The sequence below is a fragment of the Melospiza georgiana genome, chromosome 10, assembly GCF_028018845.1.
Source record: "Melospiza georgiana isolate bMelGeo1 chromosome 10, bMelGeo1.pri, whole genome shotgun sequence".
Taxonomy (NCBI): domain Eukaryota; kingdom Metazoa; phylum Chordata; class Aves; order Passeriformes; family Passerellidae; genus Melospiza; species Melospiza georgiana.
The window spans coordinates 7,237,486-7,251,807 of record NC_080439.1 but is presented as its reverse complement, the minus strand read 5'-3'; the positions used below and the strand labels follow the sequence as shown (position 1 = coordinate 7,251,807).

Genomic DNA, 14,322 nt, shown 5'->3' with positions numbered 1-14,322 from the left:
CAATGGAGTTTTTGTTTGCACCTTTCCAGGAATGTAATTTCTCCCTGACCCTGAGAAGTGCCCATTTCATCCCTGGGCTCGCGTGGGAAGGGTTCCTGTGTGGGGCTGACCCTCCCTGTCCCCCAGCACTGTCAGCAAGGCAACATTTGCTACAGCTGCAGGCTCACCTTTTCTCTTATTGGACAGAAAGCAAAAACCTCTAAAAGTTAAGGTAATTAAAGAACTTTCTGCAAGAAATTCCTGATCATTCAAGCGTGCTGTACTTTCACACTGTCTGCATAAGAGGCAATGAGATATGTTCTTCACAGAAGAAATTTTTTTCTTGTTATTTTTAAGGTATGGGACATTTGGATTTGTTTTCCCTTTCAGAAATAATATAAGGTACCATTCTGGTGTTTGATACAATATTTGGAGGAAAAAATCTCTACCCCAAGTCACCTTTGTTTTGCTGCCCAATTAAAAAAGTATTAATTATGGAAGGAGAAAAACAGGCTGGAACAGATACAAACAAATTACATATAAATTTGATGAAAAGATTACTCTTGTTCAACAACAATGCACAGTTCTTACCTTAGAAAAACAATTTCAGTATTAAGAACAACAGAATCTATATTTACCATGAGGGAGGTTTATCAAGACAAAACAATTGGGATCCAGTCTTAAAATTCTCATCTGATGGTAACCATGACACAAGAAATAAGCATGAAATATTTCTGCATATCTTCAATCTTCTAATTCACAAGAGATAAGGGTGAAGAAGGCAAATAATTTCACACATAAGTGATAAAATTAGGAGATGAAAAGGAAACAGGAAGCAAGAGAAAAGGAGGCAGAAAAGTTTGATTTTTTAAAACCCTAAGTTAAATTTAAATGATATGTATAATCTGGGAGACACAAACACTGTGATTCTAAATTTATCATGTGAAGTGCCTACACACCCTTTAAAAACCTGTACTTAGAGACTTTTGAAGTGACATTTTTTAATATAGATGGGCATGGCCAAAACCCAAGTAAAGGTTTTCTGGGTGCCATTTCTTAGCTGTAGGCGAAATTCATACTCTGTGACTGCAAAACAAAGAGCAGGCAAAGCTGGTTCTAGGAAATCTCAATGGGAATTTTAGTCAGTTCTGTTGTGGAAAATGTACTGAATAATGGTATTTGATATTCAGTGTCTCCTGCAAACTGACAGTGTTGGAATTTCCCTTCCTTGAAGCATGTATTTGATATCTGGCCTTCTTTTTGTCCCCTTGCTCATTTATATGTGTGTGGTTTTCCTTTTAACCCCCCACCCTTTTTTAATTTAAATAAAACTCTGGGGGAAAAAGAAGCAACAGAAGATCACAGGATGTGAAGATGCCATTCTGGGAACTAGCAAGCAGCCTCAACAGTGAAAGAAGCCAAGTGATCTTTCAAGTGGGCTATTACTGTAGTTGTGGAAGCAGAATAATGAAACTGAACAGAATAATTGGCCTAAATATCTGGTTAGAGGGCTGGTACAGAGAAAAGAGCATGAAAGGCTCCACTAAAACCACAGAAAGGTGGGTGTTCCTGCAATCAGCACAGGAAAAAAGCATTGAAGAAGTCTGTAAACTAAAGAAGAGGGGGAGGGGAACCACTGGAAAGAAATCCAAGCAGAGGAGGGGGAAGGGGGGAAAAATGCCCACTAAATCTGAAAGTCTAGAGGAAAAGAAAGCAGTTGATTGTATGTGCTGACATTCCAAGGATGGCAGTTGGGAAACAGCAATCAGAGCAGCAGTATCAGAGGTACACACTGTAAGAGCAATATGGGTGACTCCTGAGATGTACATGGGAACAATTTTATGTATTATTTTAAACAAAGACACAACCTATAAATATATATATATACACACACACATATATAGGAACTTCAACTGTTACTTCAAAGAGAAAAGAGACAGCCATCCTCTCTTAACTAGTCATTTCCACCAGCTGAAGGTTTATCATATGAATTCTGAATAGTCAGTAAAATCAGATGTTATGGTCATCCACATCAACACTTACATCAGAAAACATCTGAGGATGTAACCATGCTCTATATCTGTATATCAGAGATTCTTGCAGTGACTGAGGTGAAAGATTAGGGTACCAGCACTTTCCACACTCTTCCTCTGAGCTCCTGACAGTCACTCTGTAAGTGACCATTAACAGTCCAACCCCAAATGTATCCTATCTTCAATTCTGATCACAGAAACACAAAATGCAGCTGATATTCTTGTTAATGAATGATTATTAAAATGACAGCACCAACAGATGAGAATTTAATCTCATTTTCAAAGCTCTTCATTTACTTTTTTCCACTCACATAATCAGCTGATCCCAAATTATCCCTCCCACTTTTACAGAATCTTTGAGAAGTCTTCTATGACTCAGATGCCTTCTTTGCACCTTCTTCCTTTTCGAGCTACTTGCTTGTACCTCTGCTTCACTGGCTCCATATTTACAAATCTGATCAAATATTTCTTATACTTTCTAATATTTTTCTCAGCTTTTCTAGCGAGAAGATTATTTTGCTAACCATTCTGCACAGCTCTCTTTCCTGTTTTACTTATACTATGTCTGGAAACCCAGTATGTTAAAAAAGGCTGTGAAGACCAATGTGTGCTGTGTATTCACAAATGGGATGTGTAAATTATGGGGATTGCTGACAAAAGAGCAAGATTACAGGGGAATCACTGGGAGTTGTAGGGAAGCATTAAGGTACTTAAGACCACAAGTCTCCACTAGACCTCAACAGGGTTTGTATTCCTAAAACTGTTTGGTTTTAAATACTACAGCTAGTAATAAACAAATAGCACTTCACTATACTACAGTCTTACTCAAAATTCATCATTAAGGTTCAAGAACTTGGAGTAAAATAGAATTACAAGAAAATATTCACAACAGAAATGTGGGTAAGTTACGCTAAAAAATAAACAGAAATAACTGAGGCTTCTGAATATACTGATGTTCATAATTAATTAAAGACAAACCCAAACAATTCTCTCTGACCATATAGTAACACTGTTGTCCTATTTTCCCTTTTATCTTCTTTTCATAACATAGTTGTGGTGTTGCTTTTACATAAAGACAATTATGGTTTGTAGCTTTGTTTTGTTTTGCTTTTAAGACTGCCCTAAGAAGTTTGAAGACATGAAGTAGACATGAGTGGCATTTTAGATTTAAAAAAAAACCCATAAAGCAGAATTGCATAACTCTCTATAATCACAGTGAACAATTAGTCACTAAGTACAAGATATATACAGTACTATATTCAATAATATTATCTCTTATAAATACACAAGATCATAAAAAATCTACATGAGTTTCCTAGTAAACAATTTAAGTATATTTTACTGTGCTTTTCCCTGTTCATGTTACTCTAAAACATTTCAGTAACTTCTATTCATTTTCAGCTAAGACTTCAGTGCAATGCTTTCACATAACAGAAATTTTTTCTTTTCAAAGCCTCTATGGGAAACCTTAACCCTGACTGCACCTATGTTTCCATCTGGAGTGTGCCAAGTTTCAGGGATTTGGCAGACTTGCATACATAAGAGTTGACTAGCTCTGTAATTAATTTTATGTGCATGAAAGCATAAATGCATATTGGGTACACATTTCATCATCTGGTTCTTTCCTTTAATGAAGAGAGAGGAAGGAAGGAAGGAAGGAAGGAAGGAAGGAAGGAAGGAAGGAAGGAAGGAAGGAAGGAAGGAAGGAAGGAAGGAAGGAAGGAAGGAAGGAAGGAAGGAAGGAAGGAAGGAAGGAAGGAAGGAAGGAAGGAAGGAAGGAAGGAAGGAAGGAATTGTCATGTTCCCATGAGTTCATTTCAAGCACAGTCCCTTGTTTTATTTTATACTGCATCCAGTTATATCCCTACAAGGTTTGTTTAGTCCATGGCATCTAATGATGCTGCCTCTTCTCTGAGCTTCAAATATACTGGGGAGTTGCATTCTAAGTCATTACAATATTAGGAAACACACTGAAGATAAAAATGCATTTATATTTCCCAAATCAATTGCATCTGAAAATAGTAAGGATTTGGCAATGAATACAATTCCTTCAGTGATCTAATCTAGACATTTCAACACCTGCTAGTCCTGAACAAAATTTCGCAAAGCATTTTTTTTTCATTTGCCCATCTCCCATTTTTCACTCTGGTATTCAGTCAGATTGTTGTGAGACATCTGTAAAAATTATCTGCAGTGCCTCTATTGCCATAATGCAGACAATCCAGCAGGTTTCCTCATGAACTGCAGAAGCAAAAGCAAGCACCTCTCCCTGCTGCACACCAGTGTGCATTTTTGCATGTTTGATAAGGTTTTCAGTAGAGTTGCAGCGAGAGGAATTTCTAGCTGCCATTTGATGGACAGTCTGATCCTGGTTGGTTACTGTAAAATATCATCAGAAATAGAAGCATGGCGTATTTTTAGCTTCCTGACATCCACAGCACAGTCTGCTGCTGAGGAATTTTCCTGTCCCCAAAGTAATGAGCAGACAAGGCACCACTGATGCTGCTCATGCTTTGCTCAGTGGGAGGTAATGCAAAAAGCAGCTCAACAACAAATATTATGAGTGTGCTGCTCCTTCTCTCCCTCTCCCATCTCAGGTTCAGAGTTGGAAAGTGATGACAGACAGGACAGACTGCAATCTTCTTCAAGCAAAAGGAGTGAAAAGAAGAAAAATAATTTGGTAAGTGATTGCTAGGAGAACAGAATTTACTGAAAATGCACTGGGCTGAAGGTAAATAAATAACTGACCTCTGTATTCAGTGTGGTGCTGAGCAGCTACAGCCAGGGATAGAATGTGTCAGAGCAACAAATTATTTTCTCAGTTGTACTGATGTCACTGAGGGTCCTCTAAATTTACAGCTGGTGTTTCTCCAGCTCTGCAGTGATGATATCAACCTGTCGGTTCATTGATGCTGCACTTACTATGATGCACTTATTAAGTGTGGGTGTATTTAGCATCACATACTGACAACAAAACGTATTCCATACTTACTGACATAGGAAACACAGAAAATTCTTTCCCCAGTTACAATGGCCAAAAGTTTAAAGCACCTGTTTCTTTGAATACACTACATAAAACAATGTTACGAAGGACGCACATGTTTTAATTCCTCAAAAACATAAAAATGAAGTGTTACAGAGATTAGATTATGTAGGTCTAAGAATTTAATTACTCAAGATAGCTTCAAAGTCTTTCATTTGTGATATTTCTTCATTTTCAAACAAAAAAAATTCCCACCACATCCTACCTCTATGTCTGTATCTAACATAGACTGGTTTGGACTATAAAGATGGTATTGATGGCACAGCATAGATTAAAAGCAAATATTGAGAAGTATACAGAGCCTCAGAGTTTCCAGTCAATCGTGCTTATTTTTGGACTGCAAACCCTTAACAGACCAGTCCAAACCCCAGCACACCATTAATAGGCTGTTACAGTTCATACAGAATTATCTGTCTGACAAACAACCCCTTTAGCATGCTATGAACTGGCTCCTCTGTTGAACACGAGTGCTGGTGATGCACATAACGTCGGTGCTTCTCCTGAAAATGCAGAGCCAGAAAGTTTGAATGCAAAAATATGCTAAATTAATTTTTTTGGTATATGATTTACAGAAATTAATATGTAAGAGGGGGGTTACTCATTCCTGAAACAGCAACATGCAATCAGTGTATGTCCAGCTCTGTAAAGGACAATGGGAAATACAGACCTGGAGATCAGACTCTCTAAACCCAACTCAGCCAGCACATTTAATGTTTTCTATCTCATATTATTTGCACGTACTTTCTTTCACTAACTTCTATTAAAATGCCTGCCCAGTTAGCCTACCTGTAGCTGAATCAGCTCTTACTTTCCTTGGATTTTGCACTTTAAATGAAGAAAAAATTTGGTTGCACAACAATTTAAAAGAAAAAAAGAAAGAAGAAAAAAGAGAAAAAAGAAAAAAAAGCCATCTGTACACCTGCATATTCCTATCATGTTTATAACAAACAGAAATTTAAAAAATGCAAGAAGCAACAGAGTATCAGAGTATAATTCTAGCCAGAAGAGAAAACAGGTCGGTCCTATTGTTTAACCTAATAAAGAGTATACTTCTGCCCTCCTCAATCAATAAACAAAACAAACAAAATTATCCTACAGTTATTCTAGCTTTAGTGTGATTGCAAAAATATTTGTGGCCCCCAAATATGCCTACGTGTGTGTACTCCTGTGTGCACTGACAAAAACCTGTTTTATCACCTCTAAGCTTGAGAGGTTTACAGCAATGTTGGTGGAGTACCTGGAATAAATTGTGATATGCTAAGAGGTAGAGGTAGAGCATTAAAAAATAATATCATTTCAATATCCTCCAAAACTATGACTCTGTTTTAATGTCTGTAATTCTAATAAAAAAGGAGAAGTTCTGGTATATCAGTCTAAAGATACCAGAACTTCAATGTGCATTTTTCCTCTGTGAGGAAATAGAGCAATTAAAATACAATGATGACTCGGTGACATGTCATCTGTGGATGCACACGTCTATTAAAGTTCCGCTTCTGATCATAAACCTTTCATCTTCATTTTCCCTAACTTTCTAATTCATGTAAAAATCAGCACTTTTATTAGTTTAATTAGTGTTAATAGAGATGCATTTAAAATATTTCTAAAGTGAAATTAGAATGTGGAATTAAAATATGGAAGTATTCTATACAACTCTGAAACAATACAAATGTTTGTTGCATTCTTGTACCTCAGTGATCTGTTTTCATCCATCTGTGTAGCTGGACAAAAGCAGGTGTTTTCTCCTCACATTAAAAAACTTTCCTTTTTTATTAATCCGTGCAAAGCTAACTGCGATATGCTAAAAGCTACATTTTTAAACAAAGAACCAAAGTTATTATAGTGTAAATTTAAGCTCCACACTGACATCAACAGATACATTTTTCATTTTTCTTTTCTTTCTTTAAGTATTCAAAAATGCTATTTCTAAATATTACTATTTAACTTACAAAAAAATGAATCTAGATACAGATTACTGTCATAGTGGCAAGATTCCAAACAAAATATTCCACTAGAAATATGCATAAGAGAACACAAGCAGGTTCAAACATTGTTAATTACCAACTAAAGCCCAGCAAAGCTTTTATTTCTTCCAAATATTAATTTTTAATTCACAGTACATTAATCCTCCCTGCAAATGAGAAAAGTTTAGACTGAGACAGAAGACCACAAAACAAAGTTATGAAAAGTACTTTGAATGATTTCAATAAACTATAGAATCTGAAACAGCAAGGTAGAGTTTATAACTAAAGAAATTTCTCTTCCTATTATTTTCTAACATTTTCAGTGTAAGCAGCAAACCATAAGAGGATCAACCATATTTTATGTCATCAGCATTTTATAAGTGCCACATTTAAGTACTTCACTGAAAATACCATGAGTATGTATAAAGATGAAAGGCTTATGAATATAAATAAAGCTGACTGCAACTGCAAACCTTATCATTTTCTAAAATACATTTTATTAGAAATGGGTAAAGATTCTCGAATTTTACCTTCTGAGTTCTCAGTTTATAATGTATAAATAAAAAATATGCATTAAAGAATTACACAAAACGAAGCAGGACAGAAAAAAAAAAATCAGTAAATATCTCAATGACAAACCATGGCAATAACAGATAAAGGTCCATGAAATAGTGACACAAGACCCCCATATCACCACCCCAGCCATCAAAATGTTAAAAACCCCCTATTTGGTATTAACAGCCCTTATGGAATAAAAAGAACTATTAAAGTCAGATTAGTCTACAAACAAGGAAGCCCAAACTTTCAAGATTGTTGCCTTACTGCCCTCGAGGGTTCACCTCTATCTCCCATGAAAAACGCCCATACAAAAAATTCTAAAATACCTCCATAAGCCCAGAGGAAAGGCTGTGGACAGACAGATGATGTGATATATTTCTTCCTTTCCATTCTTGGGCAGCTTCTTCTCTCTGCGGCTGAGAGCGAATGCTTTGAGACTCAGTCGCATATTTAATTAGAAGCAAGCTGCTTGCACTATCACCGTGCGAATCTACCTCTCCAATCTCTCGTGAGTCAATCTTTCCCATCTCTGATTTTCTTTTATATTTATGCTAGAATATTTAATTGTAGACAAAAGGTTACTCTGGCTGTATTCACTGCACAGAGGCAGAATAATCTGCTTTAAAAGGCTTGACATTTCAGGCTTTTCAAAAAGGCTGAAAAAATTATATCCCTGCTTTTGTTAATCAATGAAGTAGAACTCTCCTGAACAAAAGAATTAAATTGCTTGGTTGGTTTAATAAAACCAACAGAAATAGCTGCTTCCTCTGGGCTTTATTGTGTAGGCATGGCACACGCATCCAGCACTGTAATTCCATATGATTCAGGGGCAAAACTCTAATTTCTGCACACAGTTGGGTTTTTAAATCCTATTCAAACTCTATCCATTCTGGCTGGTTCTCTAAGGCCAGATTTATCATTAAACTTGACTTTTTCCTAGGTGCAGGAGCCATACAGCAATTTTGGGTTTTGTTATTCTGCTTTAGGAAAAAATGTTCATTAAAAATGTATTAATGTAACTATTACTTTTACGTAGTTTTATTTAGCTAATAGCTAATAGTTTTACACTTTTGTCAGCTATTTAATAACTGCACAAATAGTTGAGGGTGTGAACAAGTGCCAGCAAGTTTGATAGGAGCATATAAACAGTAGTTAGGAAAACCATATGCATCCACCAAGAAAATATTATTTTGTTAGTGTTACATTTTCAGACATGACTTGGTATTAATTGGACATTTTAGGTGAAGAAGTATCATTATTTCTGAAAGACTCACAAGCAGCTACACAGTTGCTGTGCTCTCTTATCCTGTGGCTTATTATTTGCCATAATTTAATGAAGAGATTCTGCCCCTTCAGTGGTTGAATGGTCACACCAATGAGCAGGAACTCAGCCTTTCTGGGGAAAGCACACTTCAGCACCAGCTGGCTTAAAATAAAAGGCTTTACAATATAATTTAGAGGCTGAGCTTTGGTTTACCCATCCCAGGTTTGTTTTCCTGAAATGAAGCACTCCTAAGTGCAGTGGAACTTAAGCAACTGGGATTCCTGCTCATGGGAATCAGTACCTCTGGTAGCAGAGCCCTTCTGGGTAAGCTGCTGACTGAATCCCACCACCCTTTTCATGTGAAGAGCATTGGCAGCAATGGTGATCTCCTGAAGGGATCGGGCCATGATGACATGAACCATTACTACCCAGCTGATCCCATTTCCACAACCCAACTGATACAAATTTCACAGTGGTATTCCTTATTTGAAAGAACACCATCACAGAACACTATTTGAGAAGCTCATAAAATATTTCAATTAGCACCAGGGAATGGAATGGGGCCTCAGACACAAGAATGGACATTTAGGAGTATGTGAATTGGGGGAAAACATCCTGGCTTGACGGTATTTCCTCTCACACTTTATGTCTTTGGAGAAGTGTTGGCCTGGTATTACAAAGCAGGACATATGACCCTAATCATCCTCGTGCAGGGGAATATTAGACTTTATTTTTTTCCATGGTTCTGTATAATGGAAAGGTTTTGTGCATGTGAAATTAAATTTATTGTAAATAAGCAATTTATATATACAATGAAAAGATCTCTGAATTAAGAAGCAGAACAAGGACTTACAGAAAAATCAGGGTTGTACATTTAAGCTAGACTTAAAGCAAATGACACTGCAAATTTAATTGACAATGTGTTTAAGTTGTTCACACTTGTCAGTGCACTTTCCACACAAGTACATTGATGCATATGGAGATTTCAGGCATGTATTGGATGAGTTTAACAATATAGACTGAACAAGAACACATCTCCTAGCAGATGAATGGCATAATTAGCAGGAAAATCCATCAAATTGCTGTAGGAATTCAAAGGAGCAAGTCATGGAAGTTTTTGAGGTTTCTTTTTTCTGTGGGGGCAACAACGCTGCACATTCTGCACATTTCACAGTCTGTTAATGCATCCAAGAGAGATGCATCAACAGCAAACTAGGGGTTGTGTACAAATCAAAAAGGTGTGCAGAGTGGACGGAATTGGAAAGCTGGAGAACCCTGAATTTAGGACATGCAATACCATCAGTGATACCTGTGCCCCCTTCCTCCATCCCATTTTCCTAAAGAGGAGGGAGACCAGAACTTACAAACATGCTTTATAATAAAATATTCCTGTAATTTATGCCAAACTACACCTTGCTTTTCACAGTGTGAGGGCAGCAAACACTGGTTTAGAGGTGCAAAAAGGAGGACAAAGGTTCTCCTACTGTAGCTGCAAATGTTTAAAGCGCATGTGCCTGCCTCAGATGGAAACTGGGGGATTCTCAGAAGGGATGCCACAGTCATGATCTGAAGAAACACTTCAGGGTGCAACAGAAGCCAAGTCTAGGTAAATCCAAAACTTTTGTGGCTTTTTTGTTTCACAAACAGGTCCCTGGTAAAAGCCACTGAAACTGGAGGGGCTGCATGTCAGTGCCCTGTGCCAGCTCAGTGTCACTCCAGCAGGAACTGCAATTTTCCAGACCACTTGTTATGCACAATTTCAGTGTTGTAGTCATTAGAAAGATTCCCTGTTAATCTCAAGCTCTCTCATGGTCCTCACTGGGCCCTCAATATGAAGAAAACCCAGAACAATACAGGTTAAGAAAGTAAGTATCAAACTTGACTTTAAAAGTTCTTGCAAGAAAACATATTCACACCTAGATTCTGTATTCCTCAGCTCAGCTTCAGGGAGTTTTGTTGCTGATTTACTCACAATAACAAACCTTGCCCCTCCACCACTTTCCAGCAATCTTACCTGTTTTATAGCTCAGCCAGGGAGTCAAATAATGCCCCCTGTAAGTCAGATTCTCTGCTGTCGGTTCTTGTTTGAGTACCATGAACATGGATATGCTACCTGCCAGTCACACATACTTCACACCTGCTGTCAAGGTACACTGGGAGCTTGCTTTGTTTGATTAGAAAATCCACAACCATTCTTACCAAGTGAGAGAATCTCACTTTATAATTAGTGTCATCCACACTATGCTCTAATAGTTCTGATTACCAGTGTAATGACAGAGTGATGCTGTATATACCAAGGTCATTTAGCCACAGGTAAGAGAGTGTGGCATTGTACTCTGGTACAGATGCTGGGCACACAAAAAGAGAGCAGAATTTAAAAGGGATGAATGAAAAGAAAAAGAAAAGAGATAAGAAAATTATAAATGGCAGACTGGCATAGCCAAAGGTGGAGTAGGGGGAAAAACCAGGAACAAATTTCACAGGGAAAAAGAAATCCCCAATATATTCTATCTAAATTAAATTTTTATTATAAGTATCTTAAAATATATTTTAAAATGTGTTAAAAATTGGTGCCCCAAGTAGAAGTTCTGGAAGCCTTTAACAGCTTGGTAGTCCAGTCACTGCACATAGAGGAACAAGCAGTGTAAGCTCTGGCCAGTTGTGCATTTGCCAACACAGAACTCGGATTTTGACTTAAACAAATGTTTAACAGCCTTGAAGGCATTTGACAGCTACACCACAAACCTTCTGAGAGCACAGATATCTATTTCACCTTCTGTTCAGTTTGTGGAAGACACAGCTAAGAGGAAGTTCAGCCAGATTTCTGCAGAAGGAGTCTGTTAAACAGTAAAGTTTCTCTATATATCATGTACCAGCTGCTTTGGATCATCCTATAAGATAAAGCTTCCAATAACAATCTTCTGCCATGAGGCATTTGAGCCCCAGAGTGAAAACCTGAAGAAAGCAGTACAGTAAAACACTTAACAGAAGAAACTGCAAAAGCTTCAGGGTTTCTCTGGCTAATAGAAAGGGAACAGTTTAGGAACACAGGCAAAATAAAAGGCTGTATACTCCAACTGAGAGTGTATTTCTCAAACACTGAATAATTCTGCCTCCCTCCTGATTTCAAATACAGACATTCTTCAGAGTGGATAAGAATTGTAGTGCGCCTGCTTCACTTGAGCCCATTAGAACTTATTAATTTTCCCTTGGGAATGACCTTACCCACCCCACCACAAGGCTGAGCAATAGAAGATGCAGAGGAATAAAGTGCTGTAAAATGAACTCACCAGGCAAAGCAAACAGAACTTTGATTTCACTCTCCATGATGTCCAAGCTGGGAGACATCTAGTTCTCCTTTAGCTCTGAGAGGGAGGCACAACTGAGGGAAGAAACAAAGCTTCAGTTGTCTAAGTGTAAAAATAAATACAGCATGCTTTAAAGGAATTATGGCATTTCATCTTGATACCTTATATTGTTTCACCTAATAATAAATCTCAAATTATTCCACCCCTAGGCTCAGTCTTGTCCAGTTGCTGGTATATTACATTGTACCAATAATGCAAATTCCTCCATCCCACCTCCACTCTTGCCAGCTCTTCCCACTAATTTTCCTTTCTCCTTAATAAAGATGAAATCTCTTAAGCAAGCACAGGCTTGCTGAATATCCCAAGATCTCACTTTCTGGATTTTTTAAAGGGCTTTTACAGGAGAAGAATAAGGTACATTATCAACCCCATTCCCAGCCCGGTTTGCACATTTCATTACATTTGTCCTTTCCCTCTAAAAATGAGAAATTTCACTACAGAAAGAACATCTAAGTATAAATTTGCAAAAGCCCCTTTACCAGTAGAGCTACCAGTTCCTCTAAGCAGGGACTGGGAAAAGAGAGAAAGGAAATAAAATTCTCTTTCAGATAATTTTCTCCTGAAGGTCATCAAGATTTGGATCTAGAAGGTTCTTTCAAGATAAAAGAATTAAACCTCATGCAAAAACCTTATTTGTTCAGAAGATATGAAAAATTAAATCCTAGCCATACCCTAGTAAACTCATTACTCTCTTTTTTCATTCTGGTGGTTTTGGGGTTTTTTGAATGGCCTTTTTTGTTAGAAAAGGCACAAAGAAGAAACCGTCTTAAAACCAAATCCTCTTCTATATATTAGACTTGTACACCTTTACTTTAATGGAAGGAACTTTTTTTTTCCCCCAGTAAATCATCTAGTTGTTTTCTTCTTCCTGGCTCCCCTTTCCATATTTGAACATGTCTTACAGGCTGTCATGGCCCTAGTGCTCTGCCATGAATGGATTCAAATAAGTTTTCAAATATAAAAGTTTCCTTTTACTTCCACCTCAGGAAACACTTGTACAACAGGACAAGTACCTTGACCAAAACCTTTCTTCCATCAGTTTTAAAGCAGGTTATTTCCTTGCAGTGTTACTAGAATGACTGGGAAGGAAAGAGGCAGGAGGCACCTGCAAACATTACCTTAGGAGATATAAAATCAGGCACTTGAAGTTTTAGTGAGAAAAACAATTCAAGCGCAAAGTAAAATTAGGACACGTTCAAAGCGAACTCATCACTCACAGAAAAATAAACACCAAGGAAGGAAAATTCTGCCTTCCAGTTCAAGAGCCAGCAAAATTACAAGTTTCTTAGCCAATGGTCAGCTGTGACACCAAACTGCTTATGTGAGGGCTTGTGAATCCTGGACCTAAAGCAGCCAAAAGGCAGCTGGCTTTGGCCACTGGGTGCTCTGGCCGTCCCTGAGGTCAGTGACAAGTTCTGCAAACACAGGAGATGGCAGAAAAGCTTTCACTAAGGGTCAAGGCCCAGAGGCTGGCATGGTCTCTCTGCTGAGTTACTCAGTTCCCAAAACCTTCAAACCAGAGCCAGGGACAGACACACAGACACTCGACTTGCCGTGTGTGACACTGTGCTATTAACAGACGACGCTATGGTTATTAATAACATTCAAACACCAGTGCCATGCCTGCGATTGTCAATTGTTCCACAGCAATCCTCAGCAATCCTGGCCCCGTGCCCGCCCATGAGGAGCCGAGCAGGCCGAGCCGGGCACCGCGGGCAGCGCAGCGGGGAGGAACGGGGACATTGGGTGGTCATCCCCAGTGTAAAAAACGCGGAAAAATGAGAGAATCACAGAATTGCCTCTGGAGATAATCCAGTCCAACCCCTCCAACAAGGCGGGGTCACCTGGAGCAGGTGGTACGGGAACATGTCCAGGTGAGAGGGTGCCCATGACCTCCCAGGGCAGCCCGTGCCAGCGCTCTGCCACCCGTAGTGTGTGCCAGCTTTACCTCATGTTGAGGTGAAACTCCTTGTGTCTGAGCTTATGGCCATTGCTGGGAAACACCAAAAAGAGCCTGGCACCATCCTCTTGGAAAAATTTAATGAATTTATGAGATCCCCTGTCAGTCTTCTCCAAACTGACCGGGCCCAGCTCCCGCAGTCTCTCCTCACAAGAG

The 14,322-nt window shown here is 38.4% G+C and overlaps 1 long non-coding RNA gene across 3 annotated transcripts in view; it reads right to left on the bottom strand.

The window, feature by feature from the left end:
• Positions 1–8,006, bottom strand: part of LOC131087745 (uncharacterized) — a 258,869-nt gene extending 250,863 nt beyond the window's left edge. For all 3 annotated transcript variants that reach the window (XR_009114909.1, XR_009114912.1, XR_009114913.1), the window contains exon 1: positions 7,901–8,006. This is a non-coding gene — a long non-coding RNA (uncharacterized LOC131087745). The remainder of the gene's footprint in view (positions 1–7,900) is intronic.
• Between the last annotated feature and the right edge of the window lie 6,316 nt (positions 8,007–14,322).